Genomic DNA, 19,848 nt, shown 5'->3' on the forward strand with positions numbered 1-19,848 from the left:
TCCCCCACATTCTTCACCTGGAGAATGAGCTCCTCTTTACACCGCAGCCACCTGGTGTGTTGTCCATCGTGGAGACATCTTTTGACTGAGGCAACTTCTTACATAAACTTTTCTTGTGCTTCATGTGGTTCAGCACATAGCCACAAAATTCCCTTTCTGGGGAAAAAATCTTACTTGGTGATCTTGGAAAAGGTTGCTTTGCCCCATTCCTGCCTCACTTTCCCCATCTGCACACAACCCAAGGACCTCTGCAACCTGCAGGTGCCACTTCGCCATCACTAGTATAGGGAGAAAGAACTAGGGGCAGGCCTACTTGCACAACAAATGGCTCCTATACAAAGAAAAAAAAACCACTAAGAACATATATAAAATAGACAGACGCATGTATATAACATGGTTGGGCTAGGATTCAGTGATGCACATTTTTCTTACACTGTTAAAAACTTGTGCTACCCATGCCTGTTTCATCTCTCCCTCCTGTCCATCACTCTGTCCCCATGAGCATCCTATATTCACCAAGTTGCTCTCATCATCTGAAATATTTTATACTTTTGTCAATGCCATTCACAGTCCTGAAAACACCTGTCACTTGCACAATAATTCAGTCTCCAAAACAGTCCAAATCTCAGTTGCTCCAGGAAGCCCCTCTAACACTCTAGGGCCTCAGAAATCACTTCTGGGCAAAATTCAAGGGCACAATATTAATACATTGTGCCCCTATGTTTTTATTTATTCATCAAATATTTTTCTTAAGACTCTTCAGAGTATTGCCACTATATTAATTCCCTGGGCAAAACCATAAAGAAGTCCCTGTGTGCTCTATTTGAGAAGTTAAACTAACAAGCATGGAAAATCATAGCCAGAATACTCAGCAGTCCATCTTCACAGGAGTCAAGGAGAATATGTAGTCACAGAGCCACAGAGAGGCAGAGGACCAGCATGGCTGCATCTGAGTGCCCTGGTGTTGGTCTCACCACCATGGCACTGCTTTCACTGAGGGTAGGGGCTATGGTTGTTAATTTTATGACTGATCCCCCGATCCTGAGGCCTCTGGACATTAGGAAGAGTAGGCTTTCCTGGTGGGCTACTCCTCCTTTGAATGAACATGATGTCTAGTCACCTAGAAAATCCAGGACCTTCCCCAAAAGGAAAAACACTGTCTGCTGGTATGGCCCTGACTCTGAGTCATCCCCCTGCCTGTGGGCAGGTACTGGGTCACACTCCAGTTTACAAAGAGAACTGAGAAACCCAATCCCTACAATCTGGAGTAAGTATGGCAGGACTGGACCTGGGTCACAGTTCTTAGACACCAAACCCCTAGCTCTTCTTTGTCCTTTGTGCCCAATCCTGAAACACCTGCTCCACAGAAACATTTCTATTTGTTCTCACCTGTATGGTCTTGGTCATTTCCTCTGGTACTTGCTGATACAGGTTTTCCTTTCTATTTCTCTCTTCAGTCTGAATCTCCTCAGAGAACACTAAATGGAAGACATGGGTAAGAAAAAAAAATGAGGAGGCATGGGTCTTGCGTGCCTACTTTTAGATGGACATCACTGTCAAGTTGAGAACATCTTGAAATGTATCAAGCCACTGACACCCCCCCACTTCCCCAGCCCAGAAAAGGACAAGCCACGAAGGGCTTCTCACAATCTGTAGCAACAGAGACTACATTAAATGAGGAAAGAATCCGCAATTACAGAAGGCTCAGACCGGGGACACAGAAGAGTAACAATGTAGAATGAATTAAGGACAATTTCCTAAGAAAAGTTCATTTGCCTTTATCAGCTGATGAATGTGTGAACCTCTCTGTTAACAGTATTGGGTCATAGAAAGGAAGGATATGTTATGTTGACAACTGATAAAATAGGAAAGAAGTCAATGGGCAAGGTGGCAGAGGCAGGAGTATATGAGTTCAAAGCCACTCTGCTCTACAGAGCAAGTTCCAGGACAGCCAGAGCTACACAGAGAAAACCCTGTCTCAAAAGAGAGAGAGAAAGAGAGAGAGAGAGAGAGAGAGAGAGAGAGAGAGAGAGAGAGAGAGAGAGAGAGAGAGAGAAGAAAGAAAGAAAGAAAGAAAGAAAGAAAGAAAGAAAGAAAGAAAGAAAGAAAGAAAGAAAGGAAAGGAAAAGAAAAAATTGCACAAAATCCCATAAGTGAGTGTTCACTGAGAGCCGTGGGTAATGGGGGACAGGAAATGATGGCTGAGGACAAACTTCCAGATCACTTGGGTGTAATGATACATATCTTACTCCTTCCAGAGAGGTAGGAGAAGCAGAAGTTTAAAACTATATAACAAATCAGAGGCCAGCCTGGGCTTCTTAAGTGAGTCTCAGGCCAGATAAAGCCACAGAGTGAGACCCTATTTCAAAACAAAACAAAATGCATATAGCTGAACAACGCTAGCAATAACTGGACCTTAGAAGTCGGTTGATCTATAGATATTACAATCTGATCATGTATAGAATATATAATGTGATGAGGTCTGGATGAAATAAGATTGGCTAGGAAATTGGGCCCAGTGGATAAAGCAGTTACCACACAAGTTTGAGGCTTGGGTTTGGCTCCCCAGAACCCAGGCAGGTGTGGTACTGTGTCAGGAGGCTAAGAGAGGGGATCTTTGGATTAAATTGACTATCAAGAGTAACCAAATGTGTGAGCTTCAGGCTTAGAGAGAGACTCTACCTTACTAAATAAAGTGAAGAGTGTTAAGCCTCAAACCCAGGACAAGTAGCAGGGGAGGTACCTATTTAACATATCAAAGCCAATCTGGCCTCCAAGTTCTCATAGCATCCTTTAGTCCCTACCTGTCACTGGGTATGGGTGCCACACCTGAACGCTCCAGCCCAGGGGCTCTTCCCTATATAATCCAGTCATTTAGGCTACCTACTCTTCTTTGTACTGTCCTTTTTACCTTTGGCCTGCTGGTGCTGGGCCTTGCTCCCTTCTCCTCCCCATGGTTCAGGGTCATGACCACTCTGGATGTCTCTGCCTCCGGCTGTGCTCTCCCACATATCTGTAATAAGCTTTCTCCTCCACCATATACCCAGGAGGAGCCATGTCCTTTCCTTTCCTTTTTGATTCCTTTCCTTCATTCAGAGGGGATTTAATGTCAACCTCTGACCTCCACACACATCCGCACCTATGTGTATGCACACCAACTCACATACTTGAATGTGAGTACACACATATACAAAAACAATTGGAAATGGTAGTCACGGAGGCCAATGGCAGTCATAGGTGGATTCATCACAGTTTTGAGTACCTCTGTATATTTTGAAATGTCCATGATTAAAGGTTTTTATTACATTTATTTGTGTGCCTGAGTGTGTATGCATTTGTGTGTGTGCGTGCATGTGTGTGTATGTGTGTGTGCGTGTATGTGTGCGTGTGTGTGCGTGTGTGTGTGTGTGTGTGCATGTGTGTGTGCAGGTCAGAGGACAATTTGTAGCATTTGGTTCTCTCTTTCATGCTTCCATGTTGGTTCTAGGGATTGAACTCAGGTGGTTAGGCTTGGTGACAAATATCTCAACCAGCTAACCCATCTCACTGGATGAATAAAGGATTTTTAAATATTAAAAATCTAAGTCTTTTTACTCACAAACATCACTAAGCATTTTTTTTAAATTTTCTTTTGTCTTGCAAAAAAGCTTCATATTTTTTCCATGTTGGGCTTTGGACATCTCTGGCTGATCCAACAAATTTACTTATTAGTTCTAAAGTTCTAATCTCACTAATCATTTAATATAGAATCTCTCGAATGTCTATCAAGGTGTTTCTCTCCCCGCCCCCCACCTCTCTCACACACACACCACAGTCTCACTATGTAACCTAGTCTGGCTTTAAGCTCACAATCCTCCTGCTTCTGCCTTCTAATTGCTAGGATTATAAATGTGTGCTACTACCACATCTGGCTCTTGTTTTTAAGCAGTCCTTATTGTTCAGGATAGGATAGGATAGGATAGGATAGGATAGGATAGGATAGGATAGGATAGGATAGAACAGAATAGAATAGAATAGAATAGAAAAACATAAGCTCACAGAGGGAGAATGGGAAGCCCAGAGTGAAGACATGGAATCCATCTTTGCCCTCCTCCATTTGCTGCCCACAGCATCCTGGCCTCAACAATACTTTGACTGTCAAAGAATCTTCAGTTCCCTAACTTTAACCCATTTGTCTAATCTTCTTACTTCTTGATATGTTTAAATTTCATTGTCTACTATGACAAACACTGGTCTGCTCATAGACTCAACTCTTTCTCTCTCACTCACGTGATTATACTAGCTTGACAGAACCACACTGGAGCTAAATCTGGCTACTATTCACCTGAGCATGGAGAAAAATGACATGAGCAATTGTCAAGTATGGCGGTACACTCCTGTTATCCCAACAGTTGGGAAGGTGAGGCAGGAGGATTCCTATGAGCCTTGGTTACATAGTGATTTCCAGATTGTCTTCAGCTACATTGCAGGACCCTGTCTAAATGGGAGTGGGAGAGCTGACTGGTGTCAGTATCGTCAATGGCCACACATCTGCAGTGGGCCATTCAGACTGCTGGACAATCCTACAGCTGCATGGTCCTTCAGTTTCCACAGCTGAAGCCTCCAGCCTTCCCTTTTCTTACTTTCAGCCCACAATTTGCTTATTATGTTAGTGAGTAAACTAGAACCACCAAGACACAATTTTCACAGGTTTCCCACAATGCAATTGCTTATAAATCCACAGTGTACCCACATTTCTACCCATCTTCCTGTTTGTGCTACCTGAAAGCCCAAACCCTCAGGCTAGAGATATAGCTGAATTCATAGAGTTGTTGAAGATGATCCCGATTGTCCTGCCTCTATCCCTCATCCCTCAAGCGTCAGGATTACATGTGTGGATGACCCTATGAACTGCAAAAGAAATTTCAAGATTGCTTTAAATTTAGACCATGGCACGGTTGCTGCTCACTGCTCTTAGATAGTTCTATAGTGAGAAGGAACAGAAAGCTATGAAAATGTACCATTTGGAGAGAAAGGCCCTGTGAGCAAGTCTGAAGACAAATGGGTGTAAAGAAAATAGGTGTAACTACTAAGGAGATCAGCATAATTTGGGAGAAGCTCGTAGTTTGCTCTGAGACAATCAGAAAGGTTCCTTGATGTCCAGAGTCCGCCCATCAAAGGAGAAGCACTAAACTAAGAATGTTACTGAACATGTTCCCAGCTTGTAAACAAGAACACAGATAAGTATGACTTTCCCAGCGTCAGCCACTAAGGAATACTAAGGAATACACAGCCACTAAGAACTGTGGCAGAATGGGGCCAGACAACATCTCAAGCTGGCAGCAGAACGTTTCAGCATTGTCCATGTGGCATTGAGGCATGGTAAATGCAAGAGTTATAGGAAGAAGAAAGCTCCCAACAGGTTTCCAAAAAAGCTAGGCCAGGCACAGCAGTGTCAGAATCTCTAGAGAAGGCCCGGAGAAGCCACTGTGAAAGTGGAACCTAATCTGCAATGGAGATCCTGGGATGTTGTAGATGCCAGGACCACAGTTTACCCATTAAGAAAAGTTGCAGACACAAAGTGGAGCCAGAGACAGGCTACATGTGCTACCAGTAGTAAAACAGAAGGGGCAGGATATCCAAGCCACTGATCAGAGGATGCTAAAGAGCTCCAGATGCTAGAGATGATGCTACGGAGTTTGAAGTTTGTCCTCCTGAGTTTCCTTTCTGCTTTGGCCTGACCTTTTCTGCTATGCCCTTATTTCTCTCTTTGGAAATAAGGATGTTTCTTTCACATCATTGGATAGAGAAGTAAGCACCTTTGCTTTTGATTTTACGGAGGCTCACAGTTACAGGTCTGCCTTAACTCTCAGAAACGACTTTGGATGATGTTGAAATTGTTAAGATTTCCAGGCATGGTGGCATACACCTGTACTGTAACTGTCCTCCAAGCCAAGCAACTGCCATCCTGGCTGGGTTCAGCTGCACGCTCTTGCAAGAGAATCATCCCCAGTGGACTTCTTGACTGTTGCACACTCTCGTGGAGGGCAGGGAGACTTAGGAGACCCATATCTGAGTACCCAGCCTCTCCCTACCACACCTGTTGTGTGCTAGTCTGCCTTAAATTCATGTGGCCTTGGGGAGGAGCTGAAGTAATAGACTGAGGAAGACTAGGGAAGGGAGACTCTGTTTAACTGGCTACTGTGGGAGGAGCCCTCATAGCCCTGCAAGTAACCCCTCACTTATGCTCTGTAAGGAAGCCCAATAAACTCATTGCTTCCTCCAGAATGAACTTTGGTGAAACTATGCCTCTGTCCCTGGGACCTTCAGAGAAGGGGTAGATGTTATGGCTCCTCCAAAGGTAAAAGCCCAAAGATTGGGACTTCAAGGTCATCTTTGATGGCACAGCAAGTTTGAAACCAGCCTGGGCTATTAGACAGACAGACAGACAGACAGACAGGTTGGTGCTATGAAGAGAGCTCAGCAATTTACAGCACCAGTTGCTCTCAGAGCAACCCAGAGGTCCTGAGTTCAATTCCCAGCACCCACACGGCAGCTCACAACCATCTATAAGTCTAGTTCCAATGGCTCCAACACTCTCCCACAGATATATATGCAGGCAAAACACCAGTGCATATAAAATAAAAATAAAAATAAATAAATCATAAAAAGAATAATAATAAAAACCAGGAGTGGGCCTGGAGGGATGCAGTTCATGGCTCGGGGACTTGCCTAGCACAGAGCCAACCCTACGTTCAGTCGATTAACAGCACAGAAAGCCAGGCAGAGCAGCACATTTCCACCACCCTGGCTCTGGGAGATAGAGGCAGTGGGACCAGAATTTCCAAATCACTCTCAACTGCATAGCAACATCAAGGCCAGCTGGATCTATAGGAGTCTCTCTCTGTCTTTTTTAAAAGGATGAGTGAGCTTGGAGAAATGGGTCAGAGCTTAAGAGGACCTGAATTCAGTTCCCAGTACCCATATCAGACGGTTCATAACAGCCCATAACTCAAGCTCCAGGGGACCCAACACCCTCTTCTAGCCTCCAAGAGCACACACCACATATACATCATCTACATCTACATCATCTACATCTACATCTACATCTACATCATCTACATCTACATCTACATCTACATCTACATCTACATCTACATATACATATACATATACATATACACACTCATAATTATAAATAAAACAAACCTCTTAGGCTGAAGAGAGGGCTTAGCGGTTAAGAGCACTGACTGCTCTTCCTGAGGTCCTGAGTTCAAATCCTAGCAACCACATGGTGGCTCACAAACATCTGTAATGAGATCTAATCCCCTCTTCTGGTGTGTCTAAAGACAGCTACAGTGTACTTATATACATAAAATAAATAAATAAACAAATCTTTAAAAACAAACAAACAAACAAACAAAAAAAAAACCCTTAGCCATGAGTTCCAGGACAGCCAGAACTACACAAAGAAACCTTATCCTGAAAAACCAAATAAACAAACAAAAACCCAAGTAAATAAACAGACTCTCTTAAAGAGTAGTAAAATTAAAATAAGAGACAGAAGAGTAGAAAATGGAGAACAGGACTATTGGGGGGAATGTTTAAAAGATTTTCTTATTCCTTTTTTCTTAAGATTTATTTATTTATTATATGTATGTACACTGTAGCTGTTTTCAGACACACCAGAAGAGGGCATCTGATCTCATTACAGACGGTTGTGAGTCACCATGTGGTTGCTGGGATTTGAACTCATGATCTTCAGAAGAGCAGTTAGTGCTCTTAACCTGCTGAGCCATCTCTCCAGCTCTTTTTATAAAACCCACTTTTTAAAAAAGATTTATTTATCATTATAATTAAGTACACTGTAGCTGTCTTCAGACACACCTGAAGAGGGCATCCAATCTCATTACAGATGGTTGTGAGCCACCATGTGGTTGCTGGGATTTGAACTCAGGACCTTCTGTAGAGCAGTCAGTGCTCTTACCCACTGAACCATCTCGCCAGCCCCTATTTTCTTATTCTTATATTTTTACATGTATGAGTGTTTTGCCTACGTGTATGTATTTGTACCACATGCACAGAGGTCCAGGAGAGGGTGTTGGGTCCACTGGAACAGGAGTTACAGTCAGTTGTGAGCCATCCTGTGTACTGGAACTGAACCTGGGTCCTCTTACAAGAGCAACCAGTATTCTTTTTTTTTTAACAATTAATTTTATTTCATGTGCATTGGTGTCAGATCTCCTAGCACTGGGATTACAGACAGTTATGAGCCATCCCGTGGCTGCTGGGGATTGAACCCAGGTCTTCTGGGAGAGCAGACAGGGTCTTTAAGCACTGAGCCATCTCTCAGGCCCTCTGTTGGGAGTTTTGAAGTTGGAATGAATGTATTTTGCATTATAAGATGCCTGTGAGCATATAAGGGTCAAGATTAAAAGTGATATGTTTGAGGCAAGTGTGGTTGCTCAGTAGTAAAGGCACCTACTGCCAACCCTGGTGATCTGAGTTAGATCCCTGGGACCCACACAGTGGCAGGAGAGAACCAGTTCCTGAAAATCATCCCCTGACCTCCACATGTGCACAATGGAACACATATGCATACAAAATAAAAGTTTTTTAAAAGTGATATACTTGGGTGTCAAATTGACAAGGTTGCAAAGGTTAATCATCATTGTCAACCTGACTTGATTTGGTTTCAATAAGACACACACCTATTGATATGTCTATGAAGAGATTTCCAGAGAGGCTTAATGGAGGAGGGAAGACCTATCCTGAACATGAGTGGCAGCATCTCATGGGTTGGGATATTGTGCTGAACAAGAGGGAAGAGAAGTGAGATAGCGAGGGACCAGCATTCCCTGTTCTCTGCTTCCTGACTGCAGATGCAGTGTGATCAGCTACCTCATGCTCCTGCAGTCCTGCCTTCCAGCCATGATGAACTGTATCTTTTTCATACTGAGAAAATATTTCAAAATACAAAACAAAATATAACTTATTCTAGGGCAAGGATTGGAAAACCACAAATCTACCCATAGCTGGGTATGCACGGTACAGGGAGTGGCACTATTAGGAGCTGTGGCCTTGTTGGAATGGATGTGGCCTTGTTGGAGGAAGTGTGCCACTGTGGGCGTGGGCTTTAAGACCCTTGTCCTAGCTGCCTGGAAGCCAGTTTTCTCCTGCACCATGCCTGCCTGGATGCTGCAATGCTCCTGCCTTGATCATAATGGACTGAACCTCTGAACCTGTAAGCCAGCCCCAATTAAATGTTTGCCTTTTTAAGAGTTGCCGTGGTCATGGTGTCTATTCACAGCAGTCAAAGTTGTATTTGTTTAACTTGTATTGGAGTGTGGACACATAAATTTATTATGGATATCTATGGCTGTTTTCATACTACAATAGAGCTGAGAAATTTCAGCAGAGAACAAATTACCCAAAAACCTTAAAATGTTTAATATTTGCCTTTATAGGAAAGGCTTTCTACCTGCTTTGGGGTATAGTTCTAAGGCTTCTAAGGCTTGCATGTTAATTAGATGCCAAGTGTCAAACTGGTGTCATAATCTATTCCAGCAGGGCTGGCATTCCAGTGTGGCTGGCATTGCTCTGTGTAGCTCTCCTTCAGGGCCTGAGCACTCAGTCCTCTTGTTGAGAGAAGCCACTTTTAGGGAAGTGGGAGCATCTCATTCCACCGAGGAAGAACTGGCTTTCAGTCACTGATTCATGGAATCTCACACCCTTCAAGCTCCATGGGTCTTCTCTCTCCTGAGTCTCTCCCTCCCCGGTGCAAACCCCACGAGTTTCTTCGAGTGCAGGGTTGAAAATTCTATTACTGCCTCATCTTAGTGAGGCCACTCTGTTCTTTCAGGATCCATCATGGCAGGATGTAGAAAGTCCACATTTTTCTAGATAGAATTCCACTCTCAGTGTTCCACTAAAAACTGCACTTGGTACAGACATCGGTGTCCACAGATTGCAATAGTTAACCATCTATTCCATTGTTTCTAATTTAATGCATGGGTACACTTGTAGGTGCAGGTGCATTGGACCTGTGTATATATGCCTGGAGAGAGGCCAGGGATCAATGTCAAGTACCTCCTAAGTCATTCTTCATCTCCTTTTTGAGGCAGGGTCTCTCACTGTACTGACTCGGCTCATTGATTCAGCTAGACTGGCTGGCCAGGAAATATCCAGATATGTTCTTGGTTCTGCTCCTCCAGGGTTTGGTTTACAAATGCCCCCAAGATGCACAGACATGGCTTTTATGTGAATGCTGGGACTTATCTCAGGTCCTCTTGCTTGGGTTGCAAGTGCTTTCCCAGCGGAGACCTCCCTTTCTTCTCAGCCTCTTATCTTTCTTCCCAAGCCATGAGCAGCCTCCCACACAATGACTGCTTCTTTCTTGAAGACCTAGCTTTTCTCATCCCTCCAGCTCAGGCTCCTCTGATTACGTCTCCTCTTCATTCTGAGCTCAGGATGCTGGGGGGCTACAGGGCTCGGTCCTTTCCACCCTGTACAGATTTCCCCCCTCATTTCTTAAACAGAGACTCTATTAGCCAGTGTTCTGTTGCTGTGAAGAGACGCCATGACCAAGGCAACTCTTACAAAGGAAAGCATTTAATGGGTCTGGCTTACAGGTTCAGAGGTTTAGTCCATTATTGTCATGACAGGGGTCACAGTGGTATGCACACAGAGTAGCTGAGCGTTCCACATCTGGATACCCAGGCAGTAGGAAATGAGCCACTGGATCTGGCTTGGGCTTTTGAGACCCCCCCCCCCAAACCCAGGCTGGAGAGATGGCTCAGTTGTTAAGAGCACTCTATTGCTCTTCCAGAGGCTATGAGTTCAAATCTCAGCAACCACATGGTGGTTCACAACCATCTGTAATGAGGTCTGATGCCCTCTTCTGGTGTGTCTGAAGAGAGCGACAGTGTACTTGTAAGTACAGTGTACTTATACATAATAAATGAACAAATTTTTTTTTGTTTTTTTTTTTTGAGACAAGGTTTCTCTGTATAGCCCTGGATGTCCTGGAGCTCACTCTGTAGACCAGGCTGGCCTCCAACTCAGAAATCCACCGGCCTCTGCCTCCCAAGTGCTGGGATTAAAGGCGTGCGCCACCATCACCCGGTGAGCAATTTTTTTTTTAAGGAAAGAAAGGAAGAATGAAAGAAGGAAACTTCAAGCCCCACCCCAGTGACACACTTCCATCAAGGCCACATCTACTCCAACAAAGCCACACACCTCCTGATCCTTTCAAATAGTGCTACTCCCTGATGACTGAGCATTCACATATATTAGCCTATGAGGACCACTATTCAAACTGCTGTCTCATATAGCTAAGTTTGGCTTTTAACTTACTATGTCAACGAGGGCATCCTTAACTTCTGTTTGCTCTGCACCCGCCTCCCAGAGACAGGGGTTACAGGTTTGTGGCAGCAAGCCTGGCTCCTTGGCAACATTACCTGGCTTCAAAGCTTTAATTAATTTGAGCTCTTTTGTTTGTTTGTTTGTTTGTTTAGTTTGGTTTGGTTTTTCCAAACAGAGTTTCTCTGTGTAGCCCTGGCTGTTCTGGAACTCACTCTGTAGACCATGCTGGCCTCAGACTCAGATATCAGTGTGCTTCTGCCTCTCGAATGATGGGGTTAAAGGCGTGTGCCACCACTGCCCATCTTAATTTTGACTCTTTTGCTATGTAGCTTTGACTGGCCTGGAACTTGCTATATAGACGAGACTGGCCTTGAACTTGTGCTGATCTCTGCCTTTATCTCTCAAGGGCCAGTATTACAGGCTTGCACCAAAGCTAGCTTTCGTATCAATGTGGTCCATCAGTCTCCATTCCAGACCTTACTTCTGTGTTGTGTGTATGCATGTGTGTGTATGTGTGGGCATTGTGTATATGTGTGTGTTATGTAATGTGTGTTGTGTGTGTTTATGGATGTATATCTTTTGTGTATGTATGTGTTTTGTGTGTGTATGTGCTCTGTATATGTATGCACCACAGCACATATATAGAAGTCAAAAGATATCCTCCAGCATTGGTTTTCACCTTACAAACCTTGTTTGAGACAGGGTCTCTTATTGCTTACTGCTACAAAGCTTTCAGGGAGTCTTCCGTCTCTGTCTCCTCTCTTGTCATAGGAGTGCAGGATCACACACGAGTTTGATTCTGTATCCCCCCATCTCTGTCTCCTCTCGTCATAGGAGTGCAGGGATCACACACGAGTTTGACTCTGTCTGGCTTTCTGGGAGCTCTGGGGACCTGAACCCAGATTTGAACTCAGACTCAGAGAGCGCTCTCCCACTGAGGCATCTTTCCAGGCCGGCATTCCTTGTTCTCTTTTTCCTGTCACCCTGGCAGCTCATAGGAAAAAAATAATAAAATAAAATAAAATAATTTTAAAGGCTCTATTTCAAAAATATATCCAAAGTCTAACCCTTCTCCGTCACTTTCTCTGGTTCAAGTTACTGCCATATTTTACCTAGATTATTGGAGTTCTCCCCCATTTACCTCCTGTTCCCACTGTGCCCCACTCCAGTCTGTCACTTTGGTCCTCAGAGTGAAAGTCCAGAAATACAAGTCACGCCATGACACTGCTCTGCTTCAGAGTCTCCAGTGGCCCCCGATTTTCACAACCGATATTCACTAAAATAGTTACATAAAATTACATTTAAAAATATTTATGGGGAGCATTCTCTGAGCCCAGAACTGTTCTGAGAACTTACAATACCTCGGTGAAGAGAACAGTAGAGAGTCTTTATCCTTGTAGGGAGATTGCAGGGTGACAGCTAAGCCATGTCCTGTAGACAGTAGATTCTCCAGTAAGCCAGAGGAAGGTAAGTGGTGACTGAGATAACAGAGGGGTTAGGAAGAAAGAAAACAGAAGACAGGCCTGCAATCCAGCTTCTCAGGAAGCTCAGGCAAGATGATCATGAGTTCATGATTCTCCGTAAGCTATAGAATAAGTTCAAGACCAGCCTGGGTAACTTAAGGAGACGCTGTCTCAAAATGTCAGGATCTGGAGTATGGCTTAGTGTCAGAGTTCCTGGAACCTTTTGTTTAATCCCTAGTACCACATAAAAGCAGAAAAGATGGGACAGAGGGAAGGAGGGAGGGAGAGGAGAAGGGGGAAGGGGGAGGGAAGGGGGAGGGGAGGGGAAGGGGAGGGGAGAAAGAGGGAGAGGGAAGGAGAGGAAAGAGACTGTACCAGGCAGAGTGTCTCAGAGTTGTAAGCCCTGTGGCCACTTGAAGGTGTGGGCAGGAGGCCCAAAGCCAGCCTTTGCTCTAGAAGGATTTAGACACTAGCCTAGATGGCACAAGTCTGTCACTCCAGCATTCAAGAGGCTGATACAAAGGATGTTTTGAGTTTGAGGCCAGCATGGCTATATAGCAGATCTGTCTCAAAAAAGAAAGAAACTGGTGGACCTTGAAAAAGAAGCCAGCTAGGCAGGTCGGCGCATGCCTTTAATCCCAACCCTTGGGAGGCAGAGGCAAGAGGATCTCTGTGAGTTTGAAGCCAGCCTGATCTATGTTGTGAATGCAGGGACTACACAAAAAGAACTTGTCTCAGAAAAACCACCACTACCATCTCCAAAAAAAAAAAAAAAAAAAAAAAAAAAAAAAAAAAAAAAAAAAAAAAAAAAAAAGTGAAGTCTCAGAAGGCTAGAAGGAAAGATTGAAGACTTCCCGAGGGATGGAGCTCAGGCGAGCAAAAAGTCAAGGTCAAAGCCTCTAGTCATGCTCCACAAAGAAAGAGATGGAGGGACTTATAACCATAAGCATAATCAGGATTGAAGGGAGAGACATGGGTAGAAGATTAGTAGAGATGTATTGATGAGTAGGGTGGTAGCCATTAAAACATTTCAAAGCACAAGAATGACACCATCTAAAACACACACACATGAACACATGCATGTGCACACACACGAGCCCACGAGTGCATATGTGCACATACACACATGAGCACACACATCCTGTCTTGCTTTAGAGAGAGGCTTGCTGCACAGATCAGGAGGGAACTCAATCATCCTGCCTCTTGCATCTAGTGTTTTTCAGTTATGGGTGTTTTTGCTTGTTTGTTTGTTTGTTCTTTTTTGAGATGGAGCCTCCTCACTGTGTTGCACAGACTGGGCCTTGAAATCCTAGACCCAAGTGATCCTCAGCCCCCTGAGTAGCTGGGACTACCAGAGCATATAACCACACAGCTTAAATTACACATTTAACTTTTGTCTTTACCTGTAGGTCATATATCTGAGGACTTGAATCTAAAATATATATGAACTGTCCTCACCATACTAACCTGAGCAAAGATCCAGGTATGGTAGTAGAATTTGCAGTTATAATCCCAACACTGGGAAGGCAGAGACAGTAGAATTCCTGGGGCTTGATGGCCAGCCAGCCTAGTCTACTCTGTGAGGATCAGGCCAGTGAAAGACCCTGTCTCAAAAAGTGGGGAGGCAATAGACTCTGAGGAGCACACCTGTGACTGACTTCTGGCCACTACATACAATGCACACTCACAAGAACACTCACCCACATGTGTACATGCCTACACATAAATAACAGACACACAAATGTAGCTCCAGTAAGCCTCTGGATCCCATCCATCCTGCATACGTACAGAACACATACAAAAAACACTACGCACAAAAACAGGAATGGGAGAGCTCAGAAACAAGAAAGGTCTCTTTGGATGCCCCATTGACCTTAAGGAAGGAGACATCCACAGTGAGAAGCTGGCAATGGTTTGGACCAGAGTGACCATGCAGATAGGGAAATGTGATTGGATGATGGTGGATACATTTTGAAGGACGGTCCCTTGAGATTTCCTGATGAATCAGAACAAAAGACAGGTGTTGGGGCAGTAGCATATTTTAACTTGAGCATGTAGAAGGCTGTAGCTGCTCTTCCCTGAGGGAAAGAGGACAGAGAGAAGCTGCTAGGAAGGAAGAGTGAGGTCAGTTGGTGACACAGTAGTTGAGGTTCCAATCTAGATCCAGTTTCTCAGGGTAGGGGAGGTCTCCCTTCTGACCTTGGTTTACTGAGAATTATCAAAGAGTGTTCAAGGGTGAGCAAAATGGCTCAGTGGGTAGAGGGACTTGCTGCCAAAGCCTGATGATTCCTGGGACTCACACAGTGGAAGGACAAGGCCCACTCCCACCAGTGTCCTCTCTGTCCCCTACATGCAAACCATTGCACACCTGTAAATGCACACACACACACACACACACACACACACACACACACACACACACACACACTGGATGTAATAAAAAGTTGAAACAGCCCTCAGGAGGCAGAGGCAGGTGGATCTCTGAGTTTGAGGCCAGCCTGGTCTGCAGAGTGAGTTCCAGGACAGCCAGGGATACACAGAGAAACCCTGTCTGGAAAAACTAAAACTAAACAAAAGTGTCTAAGAGCCAGGTGCTCTGGTGCAAGCCTACAATCCCAATACTCAGGAGCTGGTGGCAGCAAGATCAGGAGTTCAAGCTTACCTCAGCTATAAAAGGGACATCACAGCCAGCATGGACCAAACAAGGCCCTGTCTCAAGAAACTAAAGCAAGAACAGCTATCAAAACAAATGCTGAGTTTTTTGTAGCTCTCCTGAACTTGAGATGATCCCTGCATTTTTCTCCTCAGTTTACCAATACTATGAGGCTCACTGGGAGACTTCTCATCGCAACCTGTATCTTATTCATGGGATAAAGCTTTTTTATTTTGTTTTGTTTTGTTTTGTTTTGTTTTTTGAGTCAAGGTTTCTCTATATAGCTCTTGCTGCCCTGGAACTCACTCTGTAGACCAGGCTGGTCTCAAACTCAGAAATCCACCTGCCTCTGCCTCCCAAGAGCTGGGATTAAAGGTGTGCACCACCACTGCCCGGCAGGATAAAGCCTTATATGACTGTAATTTGATTGTGAGTTTGTCTTTCTGTTGCTATCATTTTAATATACTGCTGGGTCTGGTTTGTTAATATTTATTTAGGACTTCTGCCTCTGTTTTTATAGAGAAGCTTGGCCTGTAATTTCCTCTGTTCAAATTGCCCGTCTCACCAACGAACAGCAGTTGCTTTCCCTGGAGAATTTTTTTTTTAATTTATTTACTATTATACATAAGTACACTATAGCTGTCTTCAGACACACCAGAAGAGGGCATCAGATCTCTTTACGGGTGGTTGTGAGCCACCATGCGGTTGCTAGGATTTGAACTCAGGACCTTCACTTCTGAGCAGTCAGTGCTCTTAACCACTGAGCCATCTCACCAGCCCTGTGATAGTTTTTATATGATACAATGTAATGTTCTCCTGAATATCCAGTACTGCCCACCCTGAAAACATGCCCCATATTTGGTTTTGTGTTGTTACTGTAGATAACATATCTTACAGAGTGGAACATAACTAATGAATAAGATATGCTTATGGTTATAAATGTATGTGTATTAAGTCACTTTTTCAAAGTTGCTGTGTTTGCTTTGTTTATGGCAGTGCTGGGATGAAAGCCATGGCCTTGCACATGCTTAGCAAGTGCCCTGTCACTGAGCTCCATGCCCAGTCTCCAGTCATCTCTTTTTAAAAGTGTTGTTGGGTCACAGGCTCTACAGACTAACTCAGCAGTCAAGGTGATTGTCATGGAAGCCTGTGTCAGCTCCATCCAGCCACATAAAGACGGAAGGGATGAGCAACTCCATCAAGTTGTCCTCTGACCTCTACACATGGGGCATGTGCTCATATACACACAATACAGAAAATTACATTAAACTACTGTTACAGAAGTGTTCCCCTGGTATCTTTAGCACCTCTATTTTATCTGCTGTTGTATTGTTTACAATTGTGTTTTTTATTTTTTTCTAATGGTCCAAACCATTTCTCAGTTTTACTAGAGGGTTTTTCTATCTTATTTTTCTTGTTATAAAACAAAAACAAAATTTTGTTTTTATTGTCTTTATTGGCTCTTTATCTTCAGTTTTATTAATTCTTGCTTCATTTTTAATAACTCCATCAACGTATAGGCCTGTACACTCTAACTAAGAGAAAAAGTAGGGCTGAGGAGATATCTCAGTGAGTAAGGGCACTTGATGTGCAATTGTGGGGAGCCAAGTTCAAATCTCCATCCTTAGGTAAGAAGCTGGCTGTGTGTGCCACATGTAGCCTCACAACTGGATGGCTGTCGACCTAGACCAGAAAGAGATGGTTCCAAATAGACATTTCCTCAGTCAAGATAAAAAAATGAGCAAGTAGGCTACAAAAAGACAAGAATACCAGTTGTCATAGAAATGCAAGTCAAAATCTCAGAGAGCTAACACTTCCCAATCCTTAGGATGACCACACTCGAACAATGAAACAAAGGTTGACAGGGCAAGAGAGACTGGAACGTTCATATTTTGTTGGTGGGAAGGGGACGGCACAGCCTTTGTGGAACACAGTCTGCTGAAGTTTCTCAAAAGGTTTAGCCTGAGTGTGGTGGCCCATGCCTGTGGCCCCAGCACCTGGGATTTCAGTAACACAGCAAGTTCAAGGCCTGTACTACATGAGACCCCGTCTTAGAAAAAAATGTTAAGTATTGAATTTCTATGTAACCTACAAATTCTACTCCTAGGAATATAACAAGGAAAATGAAAATATATGCTTCCCCAACCCTTGTGCATGAATATGTTTAGCTATATTATCTACAATGTCCCAAAAGTCTAAATATCTCAAGTGTCATTAACTAATTAATTGATAAAATATATATCATCCATACAATGAAATATTACTCAGCCACAAAAAAAAGGAATGAAGCGCTGACATGCTGCAACCATGATACCATGATGCCAGCCAGCTTGACCCACAACCATAAAAACAGCACACATGCCAGACGGGGGTGACACACGTCTTCAATCCCAGCACTTGGGAGGCAGAGGCAGGCAGATTTCTGAGTTCAAGGCCAGCTTGGTCTACAGAGTGAGTTCCAGGACAGCCAGGGCGACACAGAGAAACCCTGTCTCAAACAAACAAGCATTAACATTCTTAAGGCAGAGTCAGGGATACCAGGGGTTCAAGGATAGCCTTGACTACATAGGAAATTTGAAACTATCCTAGGCTATATGAGACCCTGTCTTTAAAAAAAAATTGATTATGGTGACGGCTATGAAACTCTGAGAATATGTCAGCATCATTGCCTCATAACAAAGAGTTAAACAGGCCAGGCATGGTGAGCCACGCCTGCAATCATCCCAATACTTCTTAGGAAACAGAGGCAGGAGGATTGATGAGAGGTGGAAACCATCCTGGTTTACATAGTAATTCCCAGGCCTTTGTGGACAGAGTGAAACTCAAAATAATGAACAGACGATACATTTCAGATGCGAGGACACTTGCTCAATCCCAAGCCCATCCCCATCATTTAAAGGATCCTAGGCCAGACTATGTGCAATGATGGTAAGTATGCTTAAAATTTAAATTTCACAAATTAATCTAGCCATTATCAATAAATACTTGTCATCCCCTTACCTTGACAAGTGAGCCTTCGTAACTCCCTAGAGGTCCAGATTCCACAGAAGGCGTTCAGGCTCCAGACTGAAGGGATAGATGGCTGACAATAAAATGTTTGATGTACAAGCACGGGAGCAGGGGCTGAGTTCAAATTTCCAGTACCCATGAAAAGACCAGGCTGGATGGCATCTATCTGTAAACCTAGCTCTGGAGAAACAGTGGGGACCGGAGCTGGTTGGCCAGTTAGTCTTGGCGAATCTATTAACTCCAGGTTCAGTTGGAAATCCTATATCAAAATATAGTGTGGCAAAATAAGGAGATGGCACACACCTTTAATCCCAGCACTCAGGAGGCAGAGGCAGGTAGATGTCCATGAATTCAAGGTTAGCCTGGTCTAGTTCTGGGCCATCTAAGGCTAAATAGTGAGATGGTGTCTCAAACATAAATCATTGAGGGACTAGAGAGATGGTTTGGTGGCTAGGAATATTGACTGCTCTTCCAGAGGACCCAGGATCGCATTCCCAGCAACCACATGGAGGTTCACAACTCTAACTCCAGTTCCAGGGGATTGGTATCTGATCCTCCCTTCCATCTCCCTGGGATACCTGGCATGCGCTTGGTGTACAGGAATACATGTAGAAACACTCATACCCGTAAGATCAAGTGGGAAAATGTTTAAATAAATAAATAAAACTAAGGTGGAGAGTGAATCAAGACACCAGTGCAAACTTCATATCTACACACACACACACAGAGAGAGAGAGAGAGAGAGAGAGAGAGAGAGAGAGACAGACAGAGAGAGACAGAGAGAGACAGAGAGAGACAGAGAGAGACAGAGAGAGACAAAGACAGAGAGACAGAGAGACAGAGAGAGACAGAGAGACAGAGACAGAGACAGAGACAGAGACACAAGAGAGCATGAATGTTCCTTGCAATTCTGTTCCGCATGAGGGGTAGGCTGAGAGCTCTGTACCCAGTCTTCTCTCCTCCAGTTCCTGGATCTGGCCACATTATGGAGGGAGCCATGAGCATGCATTGGGATACCCCAACTCTTACATAACTAGCTCTGGGCATGTCTTCTATAAACATCCAGTCCTTAGAACCCTATATGATAGAGGAAAAACAATAGGTAGTTATTTGTCACTCTCTAGAGGACAGACCTAGAGAAGATGCCAGCACAGGTCCTAGAAACCAGGGTTGATGTGGCATAGATCCCAGGCTCTGTGTATATACATTTCTCACTCTCATGGCCTGTTTGGAGCTGTCCTGGAGTCCTTGTCCTTGGGGAAGGGGCCTGGCTGGAGGATGGTCAGGAGTCTCCCTAAAGAGGGGTGCCCAGCCCAGTATATGTCATTGCCCATGTCTCAGGGGACCCTTCCATTTTGTTGAATGAAACAGATCCACACC

At 44.1% G+C, this 19,848-nt stretch overlaps 1 long non-coding RNA gene across 1 annotated transcript; it reads right to left on the minus strand.

Moving 5' to 3' along the window:
• Positions 1-45: 45 nt before the first annotated feature.
• On the minus strand, positions 46-19,846 carry LOC116086278. The gene is made up of 4 exons (XR_004116855.1): positions 19,602-19,846; positions 18,460-18,727; positions 1,390-1,478; positions 46-156 (listed from the first exon to the last, which is right to left on the minus strand). It is a non-coding gene; the product is annotated as an uncharacterized LOC116086278 (long non-coding RNA).
• Between the last annotated feature and the right edge of the window lie 2 nt (positions 19,847-19,848).

This window comes from Mastomys coucha, unplaced genomic scaffold (assembly GCF_008632895.1).
Source record: "Mastomys coucha isolate ucsf_1 unplaced genomic scaffold, UCSF_Mcou_1 pScaffold12, whole genome shotgun sequence".
NCBI classification, from domain to species: Eukaryota; Metazoa; Chordata; class Mammalia; order Rodentia; family Muridae; genus Mastomys; species Mastomys coucha.